This window comes from Amblyraja radiata, chromosome 6 (assembly GCF_010909765.2).
Source record: "Amblyraja radiata isolate CabotCenter1 chromosome 6, sAmbRad1.1.pri, whole genome shotgun sequence".
Classification (NCBI taxonomy): Eukaryota; Metazoa; Chordata; class Chondrichthyes; order Rajiformes; family Rajidae; genus Amblyraja; species Amblyraja radiata.
The window spans coordinates 83408555-83434019 of NC_045961.1; the positions used below are offsets into that span (position 1 = coordinate 83408555).

The following is a 25465-nucleotide window of genomic DNA, read 5'->3' on the forward strand; positions in this document are numbered from 1 at the left end:
GTCTTTGTGTGAGTCTTTTTTGTGTGTGTTTGTGTGTCTTTGTGTTTGTGTGTGTTTGTGTGTCTTTGTGTTTGTGTGTGTTTGTGTGTCTTTCTGTTTGTATGTGTGTTTGTTGTTTGTGTGTGTATGTGTGTGAGTGTTTTTTTGTGTGTGTGAGTGTATGTGTATTTGTGTATGTGTGTGAGTGTGTGTATAGGTGTGTGTGAGTGTCTGTTTCTGTGTGTGTCTGTTTCTGTGTGTCCCTGTGTGTGTGTCTCTGTGTGTGTCTCTCTGTGTGTGTGTCTGTGTGTGTGTCTGTTGGAGTGCTTGGAGTGCTGTGAGGTTGGACTTGCAATGTTTTAATTTTAAACTTTAATAAATCCTTTTTCCACTTGCCATGTCTGCATGTTCTTCATCACAATGGGCACCTAATAGGCAGGAATGGCTGCGCTGTCGGAGAGCCACTAAGAGTGCATGGGGGGGGGAGGTTGAGGGGAGAAGGACTGAATGCGTAGGGGGGAGGGGAATGGCAAGGAGCAGAGTTGGGGGGTGAAGGGACGAGGGGTAACTGAGTGAACTGCCACCACACCAGCTGTAAGTGACTGAAGTGCTAGCCCACCAACCATGACTTAGTAAACTGCCAGCCCACCAGCCATGACTCACTGAACTGCAATTCCAAGAATCCATTCAGCCCACAATGTCCATACTAGCCCTCTGGAAACCAGTCCCTTAAGCCCACAACACCCATACTAGCGCTCCAGAGATCCACGCAAGGATAGACTTTCCCCCTTCATTGCTGTGATCTGTAAAAAAAGATGAAAATGTCTAAAATTGATTGTCCACCCTCTCCCCCTTCTCTCTCACAGTCACCTGTTTTCAGCAGAATTTCTGGCAGTTTCTGAGCTGCCAGCCCACCAGGCCTGAGTTTCTAAGCTGCCAGCCTGCCAGGCCAGAGTGGCTGAGCTGCCAGCCCAAGAATCCATTCGGCCCACAATTTCCATACTAGCCCTCTGGAAATCAGTCCCTTCGGCCTACAAAACCCATGCAAGTGCTCCAGAACCCCCCCCCCCCCCCCCCCCCCCCCCCTCATTAGGGGACCAGCCCTCCGTACTTAGTCCCACTTAGTCTAGCATTGCTTAAATATATAAATATGTCAAAGTTTAGTTTGTATATATTATTATTACCTCTGTCTATGGTGATAAATGTAGCCCGCCATCCGCTCACAGACATGGGTCCTGGCCCCTATGCAGAACAAGGTTGCCCACCCTTGGTCTAGGGAATGAGTCAATCAAGCAGGCTGATGGTGTCTAACTTTCCAATTGTTAAAATTAAAATGGAGATCATTAAGGCCTTGAGAACCTGAATTGACTCACCACTCCTTCCAAATTTAATACACCAAGGGATCATGCACCAAGGGCCAGGAACATTTTTTCTGTGGAGGAAAATACATTTTAACAGAAGATCATCATCAGCAACAGATGCAGGAGACACAGGCAGCAGAATTTAATTTGCTTGTTAAATTAAAAAGAGTCTTTGGAACACTTCCTCATCTCACAAAAACTCTCCAGTGATTTGATCATGCATAATACCTCTTTAAAAGTTTCAAAACGTTTTTTAAAGACTTTCAAAAGTTTCGAACATGTCTGAAGCCATTTAAACTCTCCAGGCAGGAAAGGGCCTGTATTTTATCTTTCTGTCAGTTCTTTCTGAGCTTCAGGATGGGACTCATTTTGCTTGCTCTCTTGATGAAATCGCACAAAATAATGATGGAAAATTCTCACCTCTGACTGCAAAATGAAGGTCATAAGATTTAACTCAGTTTGTTTTGACTATATGCATTGCATCCAACTTTCAGAGATAATAAATGTGCAGCAATTTCCAATTCTACCCGTGCCTTAATATGGGAACAGACATAGAGTATAATATCAGATTAGCTCGTAGCTAAGGCCACATTGCTGTTCAGCGGCAATATTTTAGGACAGGCTGGCCCCAGGTTGCGAAGGGGTTCCAATGCTGATAACCATTTCACGACACAAACTATTTGTAGGTAGGAACTGAACAGAAACAATATGTGGGAAATGATCACAGAATGATGGGAGGGCGAGCAGCCACAGGAAGAGCTGCCACCACACTAAGTTGCCTGGAACAATGCAAGCAGGAAATCTCATGGATAAGTCAGTCATTGAACATGTAGCATAATGGAAATGACTTTATTTTTTGACTTTAGCATGCAGGACAATGGTGCAACTGGTAGAGTCACTGCCTCACAGCGCCAGAGACCCTATTTCAATATTGACCACCTGTCTGTATGGAGTTTGCACCTTCTCCTTCTGACTGCACAGGTTTTTTCTGGATGCTCTGGTTTTCTCCCATATCCCAGTCATGCAGATTGGTAGGGAAATGAGCCATTGTAAATTGTCCCTAATTTGTAGGATCTGGGGCAGGAAAGAGGGGAGAATAAAATGAGTTTAGGCATATTAGTGTAAATGAAGATGGCCAGTATGGATGCAGTGGACCAAAGTGCCCGATGGTTTGCTGTATCTCTCAAACTTCCTGATAACGTACAGTCATCAAGGCTGGATATGATAATCTTCACCAATAGGATCTTTAAGACAACAGCTAAGATTCTGTAGGGCATAAATCTGTTTCAAGGAAAAATGGAAAGAATTATTGAGTGGGATGAATTAGCAAGGGAAATGGTACATCCAAGAAAAATAAATCAGAGAGAGACAGCAAGCCCCTGGTTGCTCTGCTCACAAGATGTCCACTTCATGAAATGTACAAATTTCAAACAGATTATTCAGCCCAACTGGTCAATGCTGGTGAGTTAACGCTCCATTCAAGCTTCCTCTCAATGAGATATAATTTATAACAGGAACAATGTCAGTCACTGTGGAGACATCAGAACTCCAACAAGGGATTTATTCGATTCCTGAGTAGAGTATGGTCCTGTGTCCATGAACCTATTGCTCAGTGGTGTACTTGTAAAGAAAAATTGAAACTCTCCCCATCAAACATCAACCAATGCACAAAAACTGGCACAAAGTGCCATCTAATTTGGAAAGGCTATTGGATCTCTCTGAGGATTTTTTGCAGTCTGCATTGAAAAGGCTATTAATGGAAATTAAAGTCGAAAATTGTATAACAACCCTCTACATTAATAACTTGTGGCAAAGGCTTTCTGTTTCAACTTACCAATCCCTGAGGTTTTATGTTAAGTTTCAAATGCATTTTAAGTTTTTCATTTATGTTAAGAACAGAGAAGTCAAAGAACAATTATAAAAAGAGAACCCGAGTTTACTTTCTCCTCTGAGCTCAGTTGTACGCTCTAACTCAAGCATCAGGAAGATTGTGGTTCAAACCCCATGTAGCAACTGGAGCACAAAATAGGGAGAGCAGAGCTGTGCTATTCGAGAGATTCTATCTTTCACATCAGTGATTGAACCTACTACAGGCAATAACTGAGGTGTCAGCAGAGGTGCATTTAAGGAGAAGCTGGATTAAATGCTAAAGAGCAAAGGAAAACAAAGATATGTTGCCGAGGTTAGATGAAATAAAGTGAGATGGGGCCAGTGGATTGTTAGCTCACAAGCATTGACCAATTGGGGCAAATGCTTTGCTAAAGTCTGTACTATTCTATGCAGTCGCCACCTTAGAACATAGAAAGTTGAACAGCACAACACAGGGACAGGCCCTATGACCCACAATGTCCGTGGCGAACATGATACCAGGTTAAATTAAAGTGTCAAGGGTTATGGGAAGGGCAGGAAATTGGGATTAGGAGGCAGAGATCAGTAATGATTGAATGGCGGAGTAGACTCGATGGGCCAAATTGCCTGATTCTACTCCTATAATTTGTGAACGTGAACTTGTGAAATTAATCTCCTCTGGCTGCATATGAATCACATCGCTTAATTCCCTGCATATCCACGTGCCTATTTAAAAACCTCTTAAATGCCATCTACCTCCACCACCACCTGTGGGCAGTGTGTTCCAGGCACCCAATTTTCTATGTGTAAAAAAATTACCCAGCACATGTTCTTTAAACTTTGCCTCTCTCACTGTAGATTGGCTATTGCATATTAGCCAATCAGAACGCTTAGCAATAATAACTCCGCCTAGTGCATGCTTTATAGTGTAAGAACTCGCCTACTGTATTCAGTAGTTGCAGCAGACTGAATGTATGATGTACCGCATATCGGATACTGGAATGAACATTAAAGATGCTTACACCTTTACCTGTGTGAGAGTCAGGTACTTACACTCACCTTAAATCTACACCCTCTGGTCAATAGACAATAAACAATAGGTGCAGGTGTAAGCCATTCGGCCCTTCGAGCCAGCACCAATTTGATAATGGCTGATCCTGCCCTCCACATATCCCCTGACTATTTTTTAAGAGCCCTATCTAGCTCCCTCTTGGAAGTATCCTTGACATTTCTACCCTAGGATAAAGGTTCTGACTATCAATGCCTCTAATACTACATACTTCTAACAGGTCTTCGTTCAACTTCCAGAGAACCTCTGGATTTAGTGTTATGTAATGAACCGGATTTGATAAAGGAACTTGAGGTTTAAGAGCCATTGGGAGGTAGTGACCATAATATGGTCAAGTTTAATCTACAATTGGAGAGGAAGAAGGGTAAATCGGAGGTGTCAGTGTTACAGTTGAATAAAAGGGATTATGGAGCCATGAGGGAGGAGCTGGCCAAAGTTGACTGGAAAGATCCCCTAGCAGGGATGACAGTGGAGGTATTTCTGGGAATAATACAGAAGGTGCAGGATCAGTTCATTCCAAGGGGAGTAAGGGGCGACCATGGCTGACAAGGGATGTCAGGGACAGTATAAAAATAAAAAAGAAGTACAACGTAACAAAGATGAGCGAGAAGCAAGTGGATTGGGTAATGTTTAAGGAGCAACAAAAGATAACTAAAAAGGAAATACAGGGAGAAAAGATGAGGTACGAAGGTAAGCCATCCAAGAATATAAAGGAGAATAATAAAAGTTTATTTAGGTATGTGAAGAGGAAAAAAATAATTAAGACCCTTTAAGACTGAAAAAGATGAATTTATTATGGGGAACAAAGAAATGGCAGATGAGTTGAACAGGTACTTTGGAACCGTCTTCACTAAGGAGGACACAAACAATCTTCCTGATGTACTAGTGGCCAGAGGATCTGGGGTGACGGAGGAATTGAAGAAAACCCACATTAGGCAGGAAATGGTGTAGTGTAGACTGATAGGACTGAAGGCTGATAAATCCCCAGGGCCTGATGGTCTGCATCCCAGAATACTTAAGGAAGTGTCATCTAGAAATCGTGGACGCATTGGTGATAATTTTCCAATGTTCTATAGATTCAGGATCAGTTCCTGTGGATTGGAGGGTAATGTTATCTCACTTGTTAAGAAAGGCGGGTGAGAGAAAACAGGGAATTATAGATCAGTTAGCCTGACATCGGTGGTGGGGGAGATGCTGGAGTCAATTATAAAAGATGAAATAGCGACACATTTGGATAGCAGTAACAGGATCGGTCAGAGTCAGCATGGATTTACGAAGGGGAAATCATGCTAAACTAATCTTCTGGAATTTTATGAGGATGTAACTAGGAAAATGGACAAGGGAGACCTAATGGATGAAGTGTACCTGGACTTTCAGAAAGCATTTGATAAGGTCCCACATAGGAGATTAGTGGGCAAAATTAGGGCACATGGTATTGGGGGTAGGTAGAGTGCTGACATGGATAGAAAATTGGTTGGCAGACAGGAAACAAAGAGTAGGGATTAACGGGTCCCTTTCAGAATGGCAGGCAGTGACTAGTGGGGTACCGCAAGGCTCGCAGTTATTTACAATATACATCAATAATTTGGATGAAGGGATTCAAAGTAACATTAGCAAATTTGCAGATGACACAAAGCTGGGTGGCAGTGTGAACTGTGAGGATGATGCTATGAGAATGCAGGGTGACTTGGATAGGTTGGGGGAGTGGGCAGATGCATGGCAGATGAAGTTTAATGTGGATAAATGTGAGGTTATCCACTTTGATAGCAAAAACAGGAAGGCAGATTATTATCTAAACAGTGTCAAGTTGGGAAAAGGGGAAGTACAACGGGATCTGGGGGTCCTTGTTCATCAATCAATGAAAGTAAGCATGCAGGTACAGCAGGCAGTGAAGAACGCGAATGTCATGTTGGACTTCATAACAAGAGGAGTTGAGTATAGGAGCAAAGAGGTCCTTCTGCAGTTGTATAGGGCCCTCGTGAGACCACACCTGGAGTATTGTGTGCAGTTTTGGTCCCCTAATTTGAGGAAGGACATTATTACTATTGAGGGAGTGCAGCGTAGGTTTACAAGGTTAATTCCCGGGATGGCGGGACTGTCATATGCTGAGAGAATGGTGCGGCTGGGCTTGTATACTCTGGAGTTTAGACGGATGAGAGGGAATCTTATTGAAACATATAAGATTATTAAAGGTTTGGACACGCTAGAGGCAGGAAGCATGTTGGGGGAGTCCAGAACCAGGGGCCACAGTTTAAGAATAAGGGGTAAGTCATTTAGAACGGAAACGAGGAAACACTTCTTCACACGGAGAGTTGTGAGTCCGTGGAATTCTCTGCCTCAGAGGGCGATGGAGGCCAGTTCTCTGGATACTTTCAAGAGCGAGCTTTATAGGGCTCTTAAAGATTGCAGAGTCGGGGGATATGGGGAGAAGGCAGGAACGGGTACTGATTAGGGTTGATCAGCCATGATCACATTGAATGGCGGTGCTGGCTTGAGGGGCCAAATTGCCTACTCCTGCACCTATTGTCTATTGTCTATAAAACAATCCAAGTAGGGAAAAGCTTCTAATCCAGACATCATTCTGGTAAATACACAAAATAAATCAGTCGGTTGTGCATGGAGGCATTAGTGAGATAGTGTTGAAGTTGATACACATTCAAAGGATATGAGGATAGTGTAAGAAGGTAGATTTAGGGTGGATACACGGTGTCCTTTAGCTCTGTGGGGAATCAAGAACGAGAGGACATGGTTTTAAGGTGAAGTGGGAAATATTTAATAGGAATCTGAGTGGCAACTTTTTCACACAGGGTGGGTGTATGGAATGAGCTGCCAGAGGAGGTAGTTGAGGCAGAAACTATAACAACATTTAAAATAAATTTGGACAGGTACATGGATAGGAAAGGTTTAGAAAGATATTAGCCAAATGCGGGCAGGTGAGACTGGTGTAGATGGGGGACCTTGCACGTGCAAACCGGACGAAGGGCCTGTTTCCGTGCTGTATAACTCTATGACACTGAAATATAAGATTTTTCAGCTTTTCACTGTACCTCAGTACACGTGACGATAATAAACTAAAACTAAACTACAGATCAGCTCACAAGGGGCTAAATCAGGGGTGGAGAACCTGCAGCCTTCTAGGCCATTAAGTGCGGCCTTTTGAATGAATCCAAATTTTGTAGAACAAATCCTTTTATTTTTATTGATAGACAAAAATTCTGGAGAAACTCAGCGGGTGAGGCAGCATCTATGGAGCGTAGGAAATAGGCAACGTTTTGGGTCAAAACCCTTCTTCAGACTTTTATTTTTATTAATATGTTTTTGTTCATCTTATTATTTTTATTTTAATCTTAAAATGAAAGTATTTAAAATACCAAAGAGTAAAAGAAGATTAAACAAAATTAGCATTTTTTAGCATTCAAATTAGCATTTCAACATCACCTAGTTGATGTCTCCAAGGTTCCTAAAGAACTACAGATGGAATTGATTGAGCTCACAGAAGATGAAATTTTAAAGTCCTTATTTGACGCTAAGAAAGATCCGATTCAAATATGGAAAAATGCAGTAGAATATACCATGAAAAATGCACGAAAAATGCTTTCTTGCTTTTCAACCACTTATTGCTGTGAATCTACTTTCAGATCAGTTCAATTTTATTTGTCATATGTAGGTTAACACAGGGTCAACGGAACAATGAAATGTGTTTGACAAGACAACGGGTCACCTCAGCAATGATATTACAAGGATAAATTTAAGATAAAATAAGATAAGATAAAAGTGACTTTGGTAGGTAAAAGACAATAATAAAATATTCAACATATATGATGTGTTTATGAGTTCAGAAGCCTGATGGCCTGATGGTAAAAACTGTTCTTAAGTCTGGTGGTACATGCAGCCATGCTCCTGTATCGTCTGCCTGACGGCAACAAGGAGAACAGTCTGCGTGCTGGGTGGCTGTGGTCCTTGATGATGCTGTGTGCCTTCTGCAGGCACCGCCTGTGAAAAATGTCCTGAATGGCCGGGAGACAGTTGCCAGTGATGTGCTGTGCCGCCTTCACCACTCTCTGTAGTGATTTGCGGCTGTGGGCAGAACAGTTCCCGTACCAGACTGTGATGCAGCCCATCAGCAGACTCTCGATGGTGCAACTGTAGAATCTCCTACCTAATTACGAATTAGTTCTCCTACCTAACCCAAATCAAGACGTCCTTAAGGTCACAAATGACGGACACCCATCTAGAAGATCAGCTGAAACTGCGTACCTCCATGTTGCCACCAAATATTCATATGCTTTCCCACAAAAATCAGCCACAAAAAGTCATTATAAGGTTAGTTAACTTTAGAATTAACAATTTTTTTTCATTTTCTTGAAGTTAGTACATAGTAGAATTGAAATGTTTTGGATGCGCCCTTATTAGATTACAGCTAACTAAATGCGGCCTTCCAACGTGAAAAGGTTCCCCACCCCTGGGCTAAATGGTCAAATCTTGCTTCTAGTTCTTATATTTAAATGAACAACAAACCACAGGATCCAATATATCAGCCTGAATTTCAGTTTAAATTTACTATCTGTTTATTTCCTTGCTGATGCTCCAATAATTTCCCAGCTTGCTAGACATAATCTGTTCCAGTCTTCTAAGCATCATTTCAGCTTAGCATGCAGCAAATTATTTACTTGAAAACTATTTTTAAGAATGTTGAAAAACGTCATGACGTTATCTGAGATTACTTTAATTCTTTAATCTCAGATTCCACTGATTTAATCTCTTTCTCTATCCTTCCTCTCCAACACAAAAATAAGATTTATTTTACCGCAGGTAATTTTGCAAAGAGTGAGCAGACTTTATGTTAACAGTCAACAGTCAAGTGTTTTATTGTCATATGTCCCAAGTAGAAGAATGAAATTCTTACTTGCAGCAGCACAACAGAATATGTAAACATAGTACTCTGTAAACAATATAATAAAGGAGAAAAGTTCCAGTGTGTGTATACGTGTATATGTATGTGTGTGTATGTGAGTGTGTATATGTATATATTTTTATAAATATGTGTATATATATGTGTGTGTGTGTATATGTATGTATGAATATACAGACATATATACATTCTTCCAGTACATATACACATACATATATACATACATATTTATAAACATACTAGACCAAGTGGGACCCGTTGGGTCCCTGTCACATGGGAGTCCTGGTCCCCCAACGCAACCCGTTCCCCAACGTAATATTCCACCACTCACCCATAACCGACAAATGTGCAGGGGCTGCTCATTTCGCCTTATGCACCCTCCCTCATTTAAAAAAAAATGCAATTGCACTTGCTAGTTATTTTTTTCCAAGTTTCTTCAGATTTTTGAACATTTTGATTAATAACTCGAGAAATAATGCATTAATTTTTCAGACAAGGCGATTTTTGACTTCAGGGGATAAATCTCTACCGGAATATGTAAAGATTTACCATTAGCACGTCGTTTTTTCTAGAAGATGTGATCGCACACGAACAAATAAATACACCCACACACACCCACACACACCCACACACACACACACACACACACACACACACACACACACACACACACACACACACACACACACACACACACACACACACACACATATAAAAATAAACAAACAATAATAGTGCAGGTGTCAGTGGCTATGGGGAAAAGGCATGAGAAAGGGATTAGGAGGAAGAGATAGATCAGCCATGATTGAATAGCCGAGTAGACTTGAGGGGGCGAATGGCCTAATTCTGCTCCTATCACTTATGAACTTATGAACTCATCTAATGATAACTTTCCAACATCTTCAATGTAGCAAAATAATTAATGTTTTTTCCACAGGAACTGCAAGAAAGAATTTGACGCCATGTTAAAGGTCGAAAAATGAGGATGGGGTTCATTTCAGGAGTGTTTTAATAGAGGAAGAAGAATTCGGGAAATAAGGTAGTTTAGGGGAAGAATTCGAGATGAAGGCTTCGAGGGTATTGGTGAAATGATTCAAATTGGGCATAAACCAAAGGTCAGACTTGGAAGAGAACAGAGATCTTGGAAGGTTGTTGTGCTGGAGAAATATACAGAGATAAAGAGGGATGAGGTGGTACATTGGTAAAACTAACAATCGAGGGATTTCAATCCGAACCCCGCTATGGTAGTTGTGGAATTTAAATTCCATTCATTATTCAACAACATCTCATGTCAGTATATTTAAGAATGAGAACTTTATGAAATCTTGGTAGGTTGGAGGAATGTGGATCTCCAACCACTATGGTGTCTGGTCAATGTGACATGTGTCAAGTTAGGACAGGTGCTACATTTATTTTTGGATACACTCTTTTACAGGGTGTGTGACGAGAGAGATTGGAAAGAAGAGTGTTGGATAAGCTGGGGTAGGGGAGCACTTGGCGATGTTAAGATGGTCGATGTCTTGAGATAGATTATTCATCTCCTTTAGTTGAGGAGAAAATCTTCATATTTCCTTTGAACCATGCTCTAACTTTAGAAGCCAAGAGCTGTGTATCAAGCAATAGGCAAGATTGGCCAAGAAAAAGGTTAGTTGAAAAAACTGCACTAAAATCCCTCTCTTTCCTTCCTTTGATAGATGCTCCTGATTCAAATTGGTTGTGACCAAGCTGAGTCACGTCCAGCAGGCTTTGGCCAGGGGTTATTTTAAGACATGCACTATGTTCCCACACAAGCAAATCCCAAATGTAACCAGACTTGCTGCTGGATGCAAAATAAAGGGGAAAAGGCTGCAACCAAAAAGATTGGAAGTTCATTAAATCATCCTTAGCTTATGAGAGGTCCGTACAAGAGTCTGATAACAGTGGGAAAGGAGCTGGTCGTGAACCTGGTATCACGTTCTTACAAGCGATTAGATCTTCTGCTCAACAGAATTAGAATAGATTAGATTCCTTTATTGTCATTCAGACCTTTCGGTCTGAACGAAATTTCATAGTGGAGAAAAGAGAGAATGACCAGGGTGTGATAGGTCCTTGATTATGTTGGCTGCTTTCCCGAGGCAGCGGCATGAATGTAGATGGAATCAATGAGGGGGGCGGGGGTGACTGCCTGGTGGCTGTTTTGCATGATGGACTGGGTTGCATCTATGACTCTCTGCAGTTCTTGCAGTCCTGCACAGAGCAGTTCCCATGACAAGCTGAAATACATCTTGCAGGGGAGGGAATCTCTTATCTTGAGTATATGTGACCCCAGACCTATGGTTTGTAGTTGATTCTTACCTACATGCTAAAATGCCCATACAACACTGAAACTTCTCCAGAGAACTCCCCACCAACTCCTCCAGGGATACACTTGATACCAGCTGCCTCTAGCTGTCCCATGCTTCCTTCTTATTCTCGACCAAAGCCCCAATTTCACTAGTCGTCCAAGCTTATTCATTGAGGTCCTTGCACATCTCCTGTGGCTCCACACTGAGATTTGATGCTTGAGGAGCCATATTCTCTCTCTGGTTACTGGAGGCTGCAGCGAATCATCCGATCAGCTGAGAAGGTTATTGGCTGCAACCTTCCCTCCATTGATGAGCTGTACACTGCAAGGGCCAGGAAGCGAGCGGGCAAGATCATCTCGGACCCCTCTCACCCTGGCCACAAACTCTTTGAATCACTTCCCTCTGGAAGGCGACTCCGGACTGTCAAAGCTGCCACAGCCAGACATAAAAACAATTTTTATCCACGAGTAGTTGCTCCACTCAACAGCCAAAAATATGTAGCCTTCCTTTGATCTGGTATTTTGTTGGTTCACATGCTTGATCTATGGTGTTTTATCATTAATGTTTTATTATTATTAATGTTCAGTGTTTTCTGAGTCATTCGTAACTGTCACTGTATGTCATGTTGTTACTTGTGGGCAGAGCACCAAGGCAAATTCCTTGTATGTGAATACTTGGCCAATAAACATACTTACTTACCCTTTTCCCCTTAATGCACATAAAATCTCTTCAGGTTACTCGTAATATTTTCTGGCACAGCTATCTCTATCAGTTCCCAAAACTCCTCCAGGGATACACTTGATCCCAGCTGCCTATACCTCTCCATGTCTCCTTCTTATTCTTGACCAAAGTCCTAATTTCTCTTGTCATCCAAGCTTCCTCAAGCCCACCTGCCCTGCTCTGCCTCAAATGACAAAAAATACTGATGGATATTGGAAACCCCTCAGATGCCAATTATATATTGTTTCTTCTTTATATCATTGCTGTGTACACTACCGCTAATTTATGGCATATTCTCATTCTCAATTGACCTTTCACTTGTTCATTTGATGTCAAACAGAAATTTCAAAACGAAGTCACTTAGTATGCTGGTGGTGAATTAGTAACTCAGCCATTTGACAAGAGATTTATTCTCAGGATGATAGATTAGTTTGCATTGAAAAATCCTTTACCTTATTTTTTGTGAATAGCAAAACAATAACAATTAGGTAAAGGGTGTAATTTTTCCTGTCACTTCAATTCTCTATTTTGCTCCTGCTCTGACTTCTCTCCTATATTGTTCAATGTAATTTTGCGCAACAGCATCCAACCTTCTGACTGAGCACATTAGAGCACTACTGGCACATCCTTCAATAACTTTACTTAATGATCCTGTTATTTCCGCTTACCAAATTGATCCATCTTCCTTCCCCTTTACCATCATCCTTTTGTCATTTCATCTTTCTTACCCTCCACTCTGCCAGGGACCTTCGTTCTTGTTCTCTCTTCCTCTCTCCCTTTCTCTGCATCCTAAAACCCATTCCATTTCTAATGAAATTTCATTTACCCAAAATGTTAACCCTGTTATCGTTTTTGTAGATGCTGCCTGAACTGACGAGTATTTTCAGAACTCTCTATTTATATATAACCTACAAGACATTGGTCAGCAGAAAAATACATTTGAGCACGCATTTTAGAGTAGAAACAAGGAACTGCAGATACCGATTTACAAAATATAGATACAATGTGCTGAAGTAACTCAGCGGGTCAGGTAGCATCTCTGGAGAACATGGATAGGTGATGTTTCGGGTTCAGACCCTTCTTCAGACAGTCCGGACATGTATTTTGTTTATGTTCAAGTATAATGAGACTTGATGGAATAGTTTCCTAAAGCCAGGGAACTGAGGCATAAACTTTCAAGTGGAGGAAATTAAATTCCTGGAGGCTGAAATGATTGGCTATTCGTTGGGCAGTATGTGACGGATTTCATTGGAGCTGATGATACTGAGATCACTTCTGCTCGGCACAGATACTGCCAGCGTTCCTCATTCATTTTTCCACTAAATCATTCCTTGCCTTCCGTTCTATCCCACACATTTCCAATGGTTATCTATGACAACTTCCCCCATTTCTGGTTCTACAGCCAGGCCTTCAGCCCACCGAGTCCTGACTGACCATCAACTACCATGTACACGGATCTGACACTAACCCCATTATATTTCCTCCATGTGCTTATCAACAGTCCCGGGCCATCTACCTACATACTAGGGTGTGATTTACAGTGACTAATTAACCTACTGACCCTCACGTCTTAGTGATGAGGGTGGACAATGGGGCAGCTGGAAGAAACAAGGTGATCACAGGAAAATGTGCAAACTCCACACAGACAGTATCTTAATAACTGACCCTTCCTGCTTCTATTTTTTCTGCCTTTCATTCAAGCCAGAAAGAGTAAGAAATTGTTTGGGATTTTGGGTTGAAGTAAAAAGCACTGCAAATGGTTGGTTTGGGGTTTTGGGTTGAAGTAAAAAGCACTGCAAATGGTTGGTTTGGGGTTTTGGGTTGAAGTAAAAAGCACTGCAAATGGTTGGTTTGGGGTTTTGGGTTGAATTATAAAGCACGGCAAATGGATGGTGGTCTAAACTTGACAACTTCTTGTTTGCACTGTATATTGATTTTAGATAAAACACTACCACTTACAGCTGTGATTTTTGGCCATCTTACCCAGTCCCCCTCCGCTCATCAGGTGCAGAGGATTCTTCCCATCAATGAAAAATAAAAGTGCTATTTATGTTTTAAAAATGTTGAGAATCTCTCTCCTGTCAATCACGCCATGAAGGCCACACCTTTTCTGGTGGGAGAGGGGAGGGATTATAAAACCCGGATGTGTGGGTGTGGCTCAGTCTCTGCATGATGGGGGGTGGAGAGGTCACGACTCTGTCTGAGCTGTGAATCAACTGAACGTCTACTGAACTGTGAGTGTGGTGTTTTGTGCGGTTTTATGGTGGTTTCACTCTGCTTGAAATGGTATGAAACTGCATTTGAATGTGGTGGCCTTGCACCCTGCGCTGACAACAACCTGGCCCTTAACTCCAAGAAGACCAAGGAGCTCATTGTAGACTTCAGGAAGTCCAGGGGCGGCACGCACACCCCCATCCACATTAACGGGACGGAGGTGGAACGTGTTTCTAGCTTCAGGTTCCTGGGAGTCAACATCTCCGATGACCTCTCTTGGACCCACAATACCTCAACTCTGATCAAGAAGGCTCACCAGCGTCTCTTCTTCCTGAGGAGACTGAAGAAGGTCCATCTGTCTCCTCAGATCCTGGTGAACGTCTACCGCTGCACCATCGAGAGCATCCTTACCAACTGCATCACAGTATGGTATGGCAACTGCTCTGTCTCCGACCGGAAGGCATTGCAGAGGGTGGTGAAAATTGCCCAACGCATCACCGGTTCCTCGCTCCCCTCCATTGAGTCTGTCCAAAGCAAGCGTTATCTGCGGAGGGCGCTCAGCATCGCCAAGGACTGCTCTCACCCCAACCATGGACTGTTTACCCTCCTACCATCCGGGAGGCGCTACAGGTCTCTCCGTTGCCGAACCAGCAGGTCCAGGAACAGCTTCTTCCCGGCGGCTGTCACTCTACTCAACAACGTACCTCGGTGACTGCCAATCACCCCCCCACCCCCCGGACACTTATTATCACTTATTATTATTTATTTAAATCATTTGCTATGTCGCTCTTCCAGGGAGATGCTAAATGCATTTCGTTGTCTCTGTACTGTACACTGACAATGACAATTAAAATTGAATCTGAATCTGAATCTGAATCTGAATCTGAAATGGTATGAAACTGCATTTGAATGTGGTGGCCTTGCACCCTGCATGAAATGGTATGAAACTGCATTTGAATTTGGTGGCCTTGCACCCTGGTTGAAATGGTATGAAACTGCACTTGAATTTGGTGGCTTTGCACCATGCTTGAAGTGGTAGGAAACTGCACTTGAATTTGGTGCCCTTGCACCCTGCTTGAAATGGTAGGAAAATGGATTTGAATTTTGTGGCCTTGCACCCTGCTTGAAATGGAATTTCAAGGAATAGCCGTGAGTCAACTGCCAGCCCACCAGCCGTGAGTGAGCTGTCAGCACATCAGGCTTGAGGGACTGAGCTGCCACCCCAAGAATTCATTTGGCCCACAACGTCCATACTAGCTCTCTGGAGACCAGTCCCTTCAGCCCACAACACCCATACCAATGCTCCAGAAAGCCCCCGCCCCCACCACTGGCCACCTATATTGGAATTGGTGGAGAAATGGAATATTGCCAGCCCTCCCGTGTGAACATGGGACCCAACGGGTCCCACTTAGTCTAGTTAATATTATAAATCTAAGAAGTGGGGCATTCATAAGATCAGGGCTGATCTTTTACCTGTCACCAATTTGAGGACCTGAATATTAACTTGAACAATTTTTCGACATGAAGTGGTAGAAATGATCTACGAGCATTTTGTCCTTCATATGCGCTCTATTTAGGCCTAACATAAAGCCGGGAGAACTTGAGAAATAGAAACAGGAAAAGACCAATCTGCCCCTTGTACCCATACTTCCAACAAAGGGCAAGGGTGATCACCTTGGTAACACTTTACGCACAAACCCCATATCCCTGAATTTAATTGACATCTAAAAATCCATTGATCCCAGTCTTGAATATAAACAGTACAAACATTCCACAATCCTCTTGGGTAAATAACTCCAAAGTTTCACCAGGATAAATACATTTCTCCTCATTTCTGTGCTGTGTCCAACCCATTTTGACACTGTTAGAATTAGAAGGTCTCCTGCTATGATGGTAGGTTATTTGAAGTTTATAAAGTTGTCCTTTAAAACAAAACTAAAAAAATGAGCTGCTGGAGGAACTTAATGGGTCAGGCTGCATCCGTGGAAGGAAATGGACAGACAATGTTCTGCTTCTCAACCCATCTTCAGACCCATCCTGAAACATTGCTTGTCCATTTACCTCCCCAGATGCTGCCCGACCTGTTGAGTTCCTTCATCAGATAGATGCAGTGCTGGAGTAACTCAATGGGTTAGGCAGCATCTCTGGAGAAAAAGGATGGGTGGCAGTTCTAGTCGGAATCCTTCTTCAGACTCAGTTTCTTATCAATTGCTTTTTAGTCAGGAATCCGGTATCTGCACCCTCTTGTGTCTTCTTTAATCAATTATCGATTTAGAAAACTTGTAAATGCTGGAGAGTGATAGTTACTTCCAAATAATATTCTGACAGCAGTCAAATTTTAGTCTCATTAGGACTGAGTCAAACATCCTCACTACCAAGAGCGACCGAGATATGAAGGTTGCGGCTTCAAGAGAGTATGATATCTGTAATTGCCAGCAATCTATTTATTTCAAGTTGGTAGAGTTTCTCTGGACCTTAACCAGGTTGTGACATTGATTGCTACTTTACAGGAACAAATTTCCATTCCTGGAGCCTAAAATACTCCCTTTGGCTTGATGCACATTAATTGAGGTTTATCAGTGCAATTCTGACCTTGACTCAGATGCCCAGACACACACATTGTTCGGGGAAGGTCTCAAACACAATGTCAATTAATGGGAAATTCATCCAACTTACCTTATTTGCAGAAGATAGTGAAAACGATGATGAATATAATATAAATTAACAGCATATGGTTAAAAATTCATTGAACTCGCTCTGCCTGATCAAATACATTTGAGAAATATAGACATTGTGACTGTCACATTTTGTGGAATAACCCCATGAAACCAACAGAAACTTTCCTGATCTTATTGCAGACAAGAAAATTAGGACTTGTTATCAATAAGTCACAACCGGTCACCCCAGGCCCAGCCCTGATGTAGGTCTCTTCACAGTTACGTGCAGTCGCTGGAACATGTGCTAATTGCCCAATGCTCATAGTCTAAATTCCCCAAACAATTCAGCACTATATCCAAGGACACAAATAATCTTCTCCCATTGATTCTGATGGCAGAGAACTGGAATGCACAACAATCAACATATTTAAATGACTTCAAGGCATTTATTGTATTATTATACTATTTTAAGTGTTTTGTTAAGTCTCCAGTGGCTTGTTAATTTTGATTTTGTAATGTTTTGAAGTGTATTTATTTTCTTTAAGTATCTTAACATTTCTTTACATAAATAGGGTCACAATCTTTTTTTCCAGGGTGACAATGTCAAAGACGAGAAGGCAAAGACTCTGGACTTTGTAGATACAGCGCGGAAACATGCTCTTCAGCCCACCAAGTCCATTCCGACCAGCGATCACCCTGTACACTAACCTAGACACACTATGGACAATTTTACAACCTATAGAAGCCAATTAACCTACAAACCTGTACATCTATGGAGTGTGGGAGAAAACCAGAGAACCCAGAAAAAACCCACGCGGTCACAGTGAGAACGTACGAACTCCGTACAATCAGGATTGAACCCGGGTCTCTGGCACAGTAAGGCAGCAACCCTACTGCTGCACCACTGTGCCACCCTGAACGGTGAGAAGAGCAACATTTTAAAAGGAATGTGCAGGGTAAGCTTTTTACACAGAGAGTGGTCGACGCCTGGAACATACTGCCAGGGGTGGTGATGGAGGCAGATGCAATAGTAGCATTGATTAGGCTTTCAGATAAGCACATGGATATATGGGGAATGGAAGGATATAGATCATATGCAGGCAGTGGAGATTAGTCCAAATTGGCATCTCCGGAAGTGGCTGCGCTGGTGAACGGCTGCGACTCGCCTGCAGTCCGTTTGTTTTTACTTTTTTGTGTTGTTTTTTTTTTTTTTTTTTTTTTTCCATTTTGGCTAGTTAAGTTTTTGGTTTTTTAGTGTTTATGTGGGGGGTGGGGGTTGAAACAGGGCTTGCTGTCTCTCCCTTCGGGGGAATGCGACTTATTTGTCGTATCCCCCTTCTCTGCCTCCGTCTGCGCTGAGGCCTAATGGCGGAGCTGGCGACCTCGAGGCTCCAGAGGCAGCCTGTCAGGACTCGCCCTGGGCTCACTCCCGTGAGGGCGGTCCGGCTCGGGGCTGGAACGGTGCTCCCGTGAGGGGCTGAGACGCTCCCGTGTGGGCGACCCAGCCCGAGGGAAACGGCGCTCCCGTGGGGACGGCCCAGCCCGAGGGTGGAACGGTGCTCACGTGAGGGCGATCCGGCTCGGGGCTGGAACGGTGCTCCGGTGGCTGAGACGGCGTTCTGGCGGCGGTGACCTGAGTCCGGGGTTCAGCCGCGGGCCAATGGACGACGTCGTCAGCGGTTGCGTCCGCTGGACTGGAGGGCGGCAGCTTTGACCACCCCGGGCCGCGGTGTTTGAGCCGGCCCGTTCGCGGAGCTCGGTGAGCCGCGGGACTGATTTTGCCATCGCCCGGTGGGGAATCGCCTCAGCGCAGAGGGAGAAGAGGAGGGAAGAGACTGCAGCCCTAAGAATTTTGCCTCCATCACAGTGAGGAGGTGCTTGGTGGACTCACTGTGGTGGATGTTAATTTGTGTTTACTGTTGTTTATTATTGTATTATTGTATGTATGACTGCAGGCACGAAATTTCGTTCAGACCGAAAGGTCTGAATGACAATAAAGGAAATTCAATTCAATCATGTTCGTGCAGACAATGTGGGCCAAAGGACCTGTTCCTGCCCTGTACCATTCTATGCTCTATGTTAAATCTTTTAAATACTTTTTAATATCCAGACAAAATTTGGAATGTTTCAAAATTATTTAGGGATTTGCCAGCAGTGTGATTTAACTATTTTTTTTCCTATTTGGTGGGCAGAGTGATGTTCCTTTTATATCCCCAAATGATGTGCAGAAGACCTCAAGAAACCAGATGAAGATGGGTTTAGTTTGGTTTAGTTTAGTTTAGTTTAGTTTAGTTTAGTTTACTTAGTTTAGCTTAGTTTAGTTTAGAGATACAGCGTGGAAACAGGCACTTCAGCCCCCCTATACAGTGATCCCCTCACACTAGCACTATCCTACATACACCGGGGACAATTTACAATTATACCAAGCCTATTAACCTACAAACCTGTATGTCTTTGCAGTGTGAAGGATTTCCTCTGAAAAGGTATACCAGGATTCAGCAAGAAGCGAGTTGGAACATCTCTTTTTTTGCCGTTGCTAACTTGTCTCAAATGAGATCAATCTGAATTAAGGAAAATCATTGACCTAACCCAGTGCCCATGTCTTAACTTTCACAGTAAACATCAAAAATGATTTAAACAAAGGAAATACTGCCTCTTTTCAGGACACATTGGCAGTGGAAGCTACAGTAATTCATCAATAATACTCAAATGGGAATTGGACACATAGGAAATTTGCGGGGCAAGGGGGTTGTTTGGGTAAGTGAGTGTATTTGGAAAGCTCCTTCAAAGACTTGGCACAGATGCAGTGAGTTAAATGGCCTCTTTCCATGCCAAACAAATGCAAGCCTAAATGAAAAATAAATCAATTTCCAATTAACAACCTCAATGTTTTCTTTTGTAACTGTGGACAAAGAAATGATGTTTACTGTGTTGCTAATCAAAGATCATGCAGCTCACAAGAACCGCATGAATAATGGGCAACACAAACCAATGCTAATCAATCTGGATACTTTTTCTTAGCTGTAGAATTCAAGCTCAGTTTTGTATTCAAAGTTTTCTTTAGAGTGAGAAGCAAAGGGACTTAAATTCTCAAAGATTGACAGAACAATCTGCAATAAAGGAAACGATTTCTGTAAACATAACAAGCTGACAATTCACAGAACATGAATAGGGTGGCACAATAAACAGCATGCAGAGAATGGAGTATTGAGGTACATAATAGAAAGAAGACGCAGTAAGGACAGAAGAAGCATAAACTGGTTGTGCTGAATGGTCTGTTTCTGTACTGTTAGTTGTAACTTCACAAATATAATCCAATATTTGAGTACTTTGCAATGTTAAGAAAATAAGCTTGAATGCCAAGAGAAGCCTATACAGACTGTGGAACCTGTTCTCCACTGAGATAATTGGTTTTACCATGTTGGCAACAATCCCCAAATCCCTGGATTCTGTTAGCATTAAAAAATATCAGCCCGGAATAGATGCAACTACTGAGCACCCACGGCCTCTGGTGGAGAGAATTCCAATGATTCACACCCAATTGGGAGAAGAAGCTTCCCATCGTCTCCATCCTAAACCGTTGACCTCTTTATCCTAAGGCTGTGACCCTGGTTCTACGCAGTCCAGCCTGAGGAAACATCATATAATCACCATATAATTCTGAAGAAGGGTCCGAACCCGAAACATCATCCATCCTTTTTCTCCAAAGATGCTGCCTGACCCACCGAGTTACTCCAGCACTTTGTGTCTATCTCTACCATAGAAATCACATCAGAAAGGTGAATGAAGTAGAAAACTTAAATGAATTATTGCTGCCGATTACCGAAGAAGCTTGTGAGAGATATTTGGCTTTCTCTTCTCAACTGAGAAGTCATTTTACATCTGTAATGAAGTGTGAGGTGTATGCGCCAAATACATCTCCTTTTCTGCATGGTAACAAATGTATTCCAAGTAGGATAGAGAACCTGCCTCTCTCTGAGGACAGGACCAGCTCACACAATTAACACTACACACAAATAAATTGCATGTGTGCGGATATAAAGTTAAGTCCTTACTTGGGTTGACATGGTACACTCCTCTGCTTTGTTGTAATATTGATTACTCTTAATAAGTTATTTTTTCCAATTAGGGATCAGTCAAGTTTTGTTATTATACATTATGAATTTTATTTATATATCAATAAATATCTATTTATACAGACGTACAGATTTATGATACACTCAGGTATATGAAGTGAAACTGAATTATCATGCGGGTTCAGTCAATTCAAGGTTATCCTCAGGATTTCTTGATGGTGTAACAAATGAATCTGCCCCAAACTTAATTCTGGTATTTCTTTTATTGATCTAAACAGAGTGGACATTCAGAGTGGAGGGGCACTCTGCCCCAAATGGAAATTGGTTTGGAAGTTGTCCAGACACTGATGAAGCTGTTCATGATGATGTCTTGCAGGTAATATTGCATATTTAGGACTTGTTGTTATAAAGACATTTGAACCTAATTACTTCAAGGTCAAAATTGTATTACTTCAAGGTCAAAATTTGTAAGTTAAGGGCCTGTCCCACTTGCCTCGTTTGCTCGTCATTTATGCGACATCATTTACGCGCCATGACGCATGACGCGCACGTGGCGTGCATTACGCGTACATGGCGCGTGGTGAGGCGTGATGGCGTAGGCAGTGACGCGGGGTAGCGCTCAACGCCCCAGGAATTTGGGATTCTCAAAATGACGCCCAGGTGGGACAGGCCCTTTAAACTCATGACCAGCTAATACCTCTTGGCTGAAGCTTCCCTGTCAAGCTGCAATGCTATCTTTCAACCGATCAGCCTGCTCCCTCAGTGGGCGATTGGGAAGAATCTGCAGCCAAACTTTGACAGTAGCCACACGGTGAATATTTATTTCTCAACCAAATGCTGAAAACACATAGTGTTTAAGAAGGAACTGCAGATGCTGGAAAATCGAAGGTACACAAAAATCCTGGAGAAACTCAGCGAGTGCAGCAGCATCTATGGAGCGAAGGAAATAGGCAACGTTTCGGGCCGAAACCCATCTTCAGACACATCGTTGCTCAATAAAGCTAGGCTGTTGTTAGGGCTTGCTGTTCACAAATTGGATACCTCAGTACAATAATGAGGTTACGGTCAGATGTATATTACATTATATTATTATTACACTATATTACATAATAATATATTATATAATCTAGATTACATAAGGCTAAATGTCAGAACAGACTGCAGGAGATTAGTCATCTCCAAGTTTGTTTTCTTAATAATTTTTCATTAGAAATTCTCTAATACCTATGATTCATAAGTAAAAAAGAGCATGACCTGAACTTAATCAGTTATTTGCAACAAGTGTAGAAACAAGGAACTGCAGATGCTGGTTTAAACAAAAGAACACAAAGTAACTCAGTGGGTCTTTGAATTGGCAACATCTCTGGAGAATATGGATACGTAACGTGTCGGAAGGAACTGCAGATGCTGGTTTACACCGAAGATGGACACAAAATGCTCGAGTAACTCAGCGGGTCAGGCAGCATCTCTGGATAAAAGGAATAGGTGACGTTTCGGGTCAAGGCCTTGGATAGGTAACGTTTTGGGTCAGGACCCTTATTCAGACTCCAAATTCTGAGTCTGAAGAAAGGTCCTGACACGAAACATCACCTATCCATGTTCTGCAGAGATGCTGCCTTACCCACTGAGTTAATCCAGCACTTTGTGTCCTTTTTGCAACCCCCCCACCCCCACCCCCCCCCCCCCCCCCCCCCACGTTTTTGGCTAGACATGTTTCACTGTCTCGGTTTTGGACGAGGCACGCCTGTGCTCTGAGCAACCTGGTTGTGGGTGTTGTAGAACTGAGGCGGTGGGAGGGATGGAAGCAGAAGCAGCGACGGGGGCAGATGCGGACAGGGAGCCGGGGCTGGAGAGTGTTTGTCGGGCTGGCGAGTTGCTCGCTGCAGATCTGGCCATGGAGCAGCCTCAGTGCAAGAGTCCCGGGCCGTCGGAGGCGTCGGAAGCGTTGCGCCGCTGCCGTGAGAGTCTCTGCGCTGAATTCACCCTGGCTAAAGGAATCAAGGGATATGGGGGAAAAACAGGAATGGGGTACTGATTTTATATTAAAGCCATGATCATATTGAATGGCCGAATTACCTATTCCTGCAGTTATTTTCTATGTTTCTATGTAACTTGCTCATGGTTGAGTATCTATATAACTAAAAGTCTCATCTTGACCACTTCCTGTCAGCGTTGTATATTGATTTTAGAAAAACCGCTACCATATTGCGCTATGATTTTTGGCCATATTACTCACAGTCCCCCTCAGCAGAGGCAGCCCCGAGGACTTTTCCGATTGGTGAAAAATAAAAAACTTATGAGTGTTTAAAATATCTTGAGATCTGCTGATTGGTCCCCTTGCCTGTCAATTACCACTGTGAAGGTAACGCCCCTTCCGGGGGGGGGGGGGGGGGCAGGACTGTAAAACCCCGGATGCCTGGACGTGAGTCAGTCACTCTGGAAGATTGCGAGGGAGAGTCCACAACTCTCGACCACATGATTTTGAAGCATACATGCATGGTGGAGGTATAATGTAGTCATAGAGTGATGCAGTGTGAAAACAAGCCCTTCAGCCCAACTTGCCCACACCCACCAACATGTCCCAGCTACACTACCTGCTTTTGGTCCATATCCCTCCAAACCTGTCTTATCCATGTATCAGTCTAACTGTTTCTTAAATGTTGGGATAGTCCCTGCCTCAACTACCTCCTCTGGCAACTTTTTCCATACACCCACCACCCTTTGTATGGAAAAAGTTACCCATCAGATTCCTATGAAATCTTTTTCCCTTCACCTTAAATCTGTCATGTGGTCCACGATTCACCTACTCTGGGCAAGAGGCAGTGCGTTGAAATGTATATTTCTAATGGATTTTAGATTTCTTGAAGGTTTTACTTTTTAAAAAGCAACATTTCCACAAACATATACCCCCTTTATTAATGACATGGTTTGATGATTCTAAAGTCAAATCAAAATGAAATATACGTCAAAAGGAGAATGCATACTTTCCAAATACTTGGATTTTTTCCCCGAGCAAATAATTTGTGTGACTTTGCAAAATCAGGAAATGTTATGATTATATCTTGTCCCTTTTTCCAACTACAAACAAAAAAAAATACCACTTGAAATTATAACCCATTTAAAAGTTTTTTTGTCAAATTTTCTATACCGTGGAAGGCACTGGCATCGATCCTTGAGGGGGGGGGGATGGGGAATATATCCCCCCACTTTTTAAGGCAGGGATGGCCCCCCGTTTTTGGATGTCGAGCAATAACAAAAATAATAATCACCTGCTCCTATCTCTCATGTTGGCCCTACATTCTTAAAAATACTTCAAACAAAAAACATTGAAATCATACTTCTACAATGCACCAAAACATGATTTTAATACATCAAATTTCAAATAGTCCCTACCGTCCCCCCTCCCCCACCCTCCGCCACACGGTCACTCCACTCCCTCGCCGGGTACCCCCGAGATCGGTGATCAGTGATCACTCAGCCCCCTCACTTTCAAAAATGCTCCACAGCCCCTGCCATGTGGGTTTTATGAAGCAATATTGATGATGGATTATGCATATACGTTCCTGAGAGAGCTGGACAGAATGGGTGCGGAGAGAATGTTTTCTCTTGTGGTAGAATTTAGAACCAGGATTCTCTGATTAAAAATAAATGTTCCCCCATTTAAGGCAGAGATGAAGCAAGACCTTTTTCGCTCACAGTCATAAATTTTTGTAACTTTCTTTCTCAAAGGACAGTGGAATATTTTTAAGGCAATGGTCTATAGATTCTTGGCAAGGAAGGTGGCGATACAACGTTATTGGGCTCGACAGGGTTGTGAAGCTGAGGTTTACAATCAGATCAGTATTGAGGGGAGATGGGAGGAGGCATTCCTAGCAGTGGGAATTTTGACCTTCACCCCCCTCCAATGGAAACCATTAAGGCTGGTAGGTCAAATGATAATTTCCAAACTTTCTTCTTGTGGAAGCTGGTTGCATCTCACAATTAACAGAATTGTCGGTTTATCTTAATCAACATCCATATGCATGAGCGCTCTCAGTACCCTAACAAGGCATTCACCTTTCAGATTGCCCTGTTCCTAGCGAGAGGGAGTTTGTTAGCAACCTGGCATTCAATCCTCTGCTCCTTCAATTTTGGCTGTATAAAGTCATACAAATTACAGTCAATTTGAAGATCGTTAGTTAATTTCCAAAAAAATAGATACACAGGGACTACATTACCGTAACTATTATGGACATAATTTGTAGGGCATAACTTACCTTCACTCACTGAATATTTCTGGGGAAATCAATCTGTTTGATAAGTAGA

General features: G+C 42.6%; 1 long non-coding RNA gene across 1 annotated transcript; it reads right to left on the reverse strand.

Moving 5' to 3' along the window:
- Positions 1-1352: 1352 nt before the first annotated feature.
- On the reverse strand, positions 1353-25465 carry LOC116974019. The gene is made up of 3 exons (XR_004412259.1): positions 25417-25465; positions 25217-25294; positions 1353-1411 (listed from the first exon to the last, which is right to left on the reverse strand). It is a non-coding gene; the product is annotated as an uncharacterized LOC116974019 (long non-coding RNA).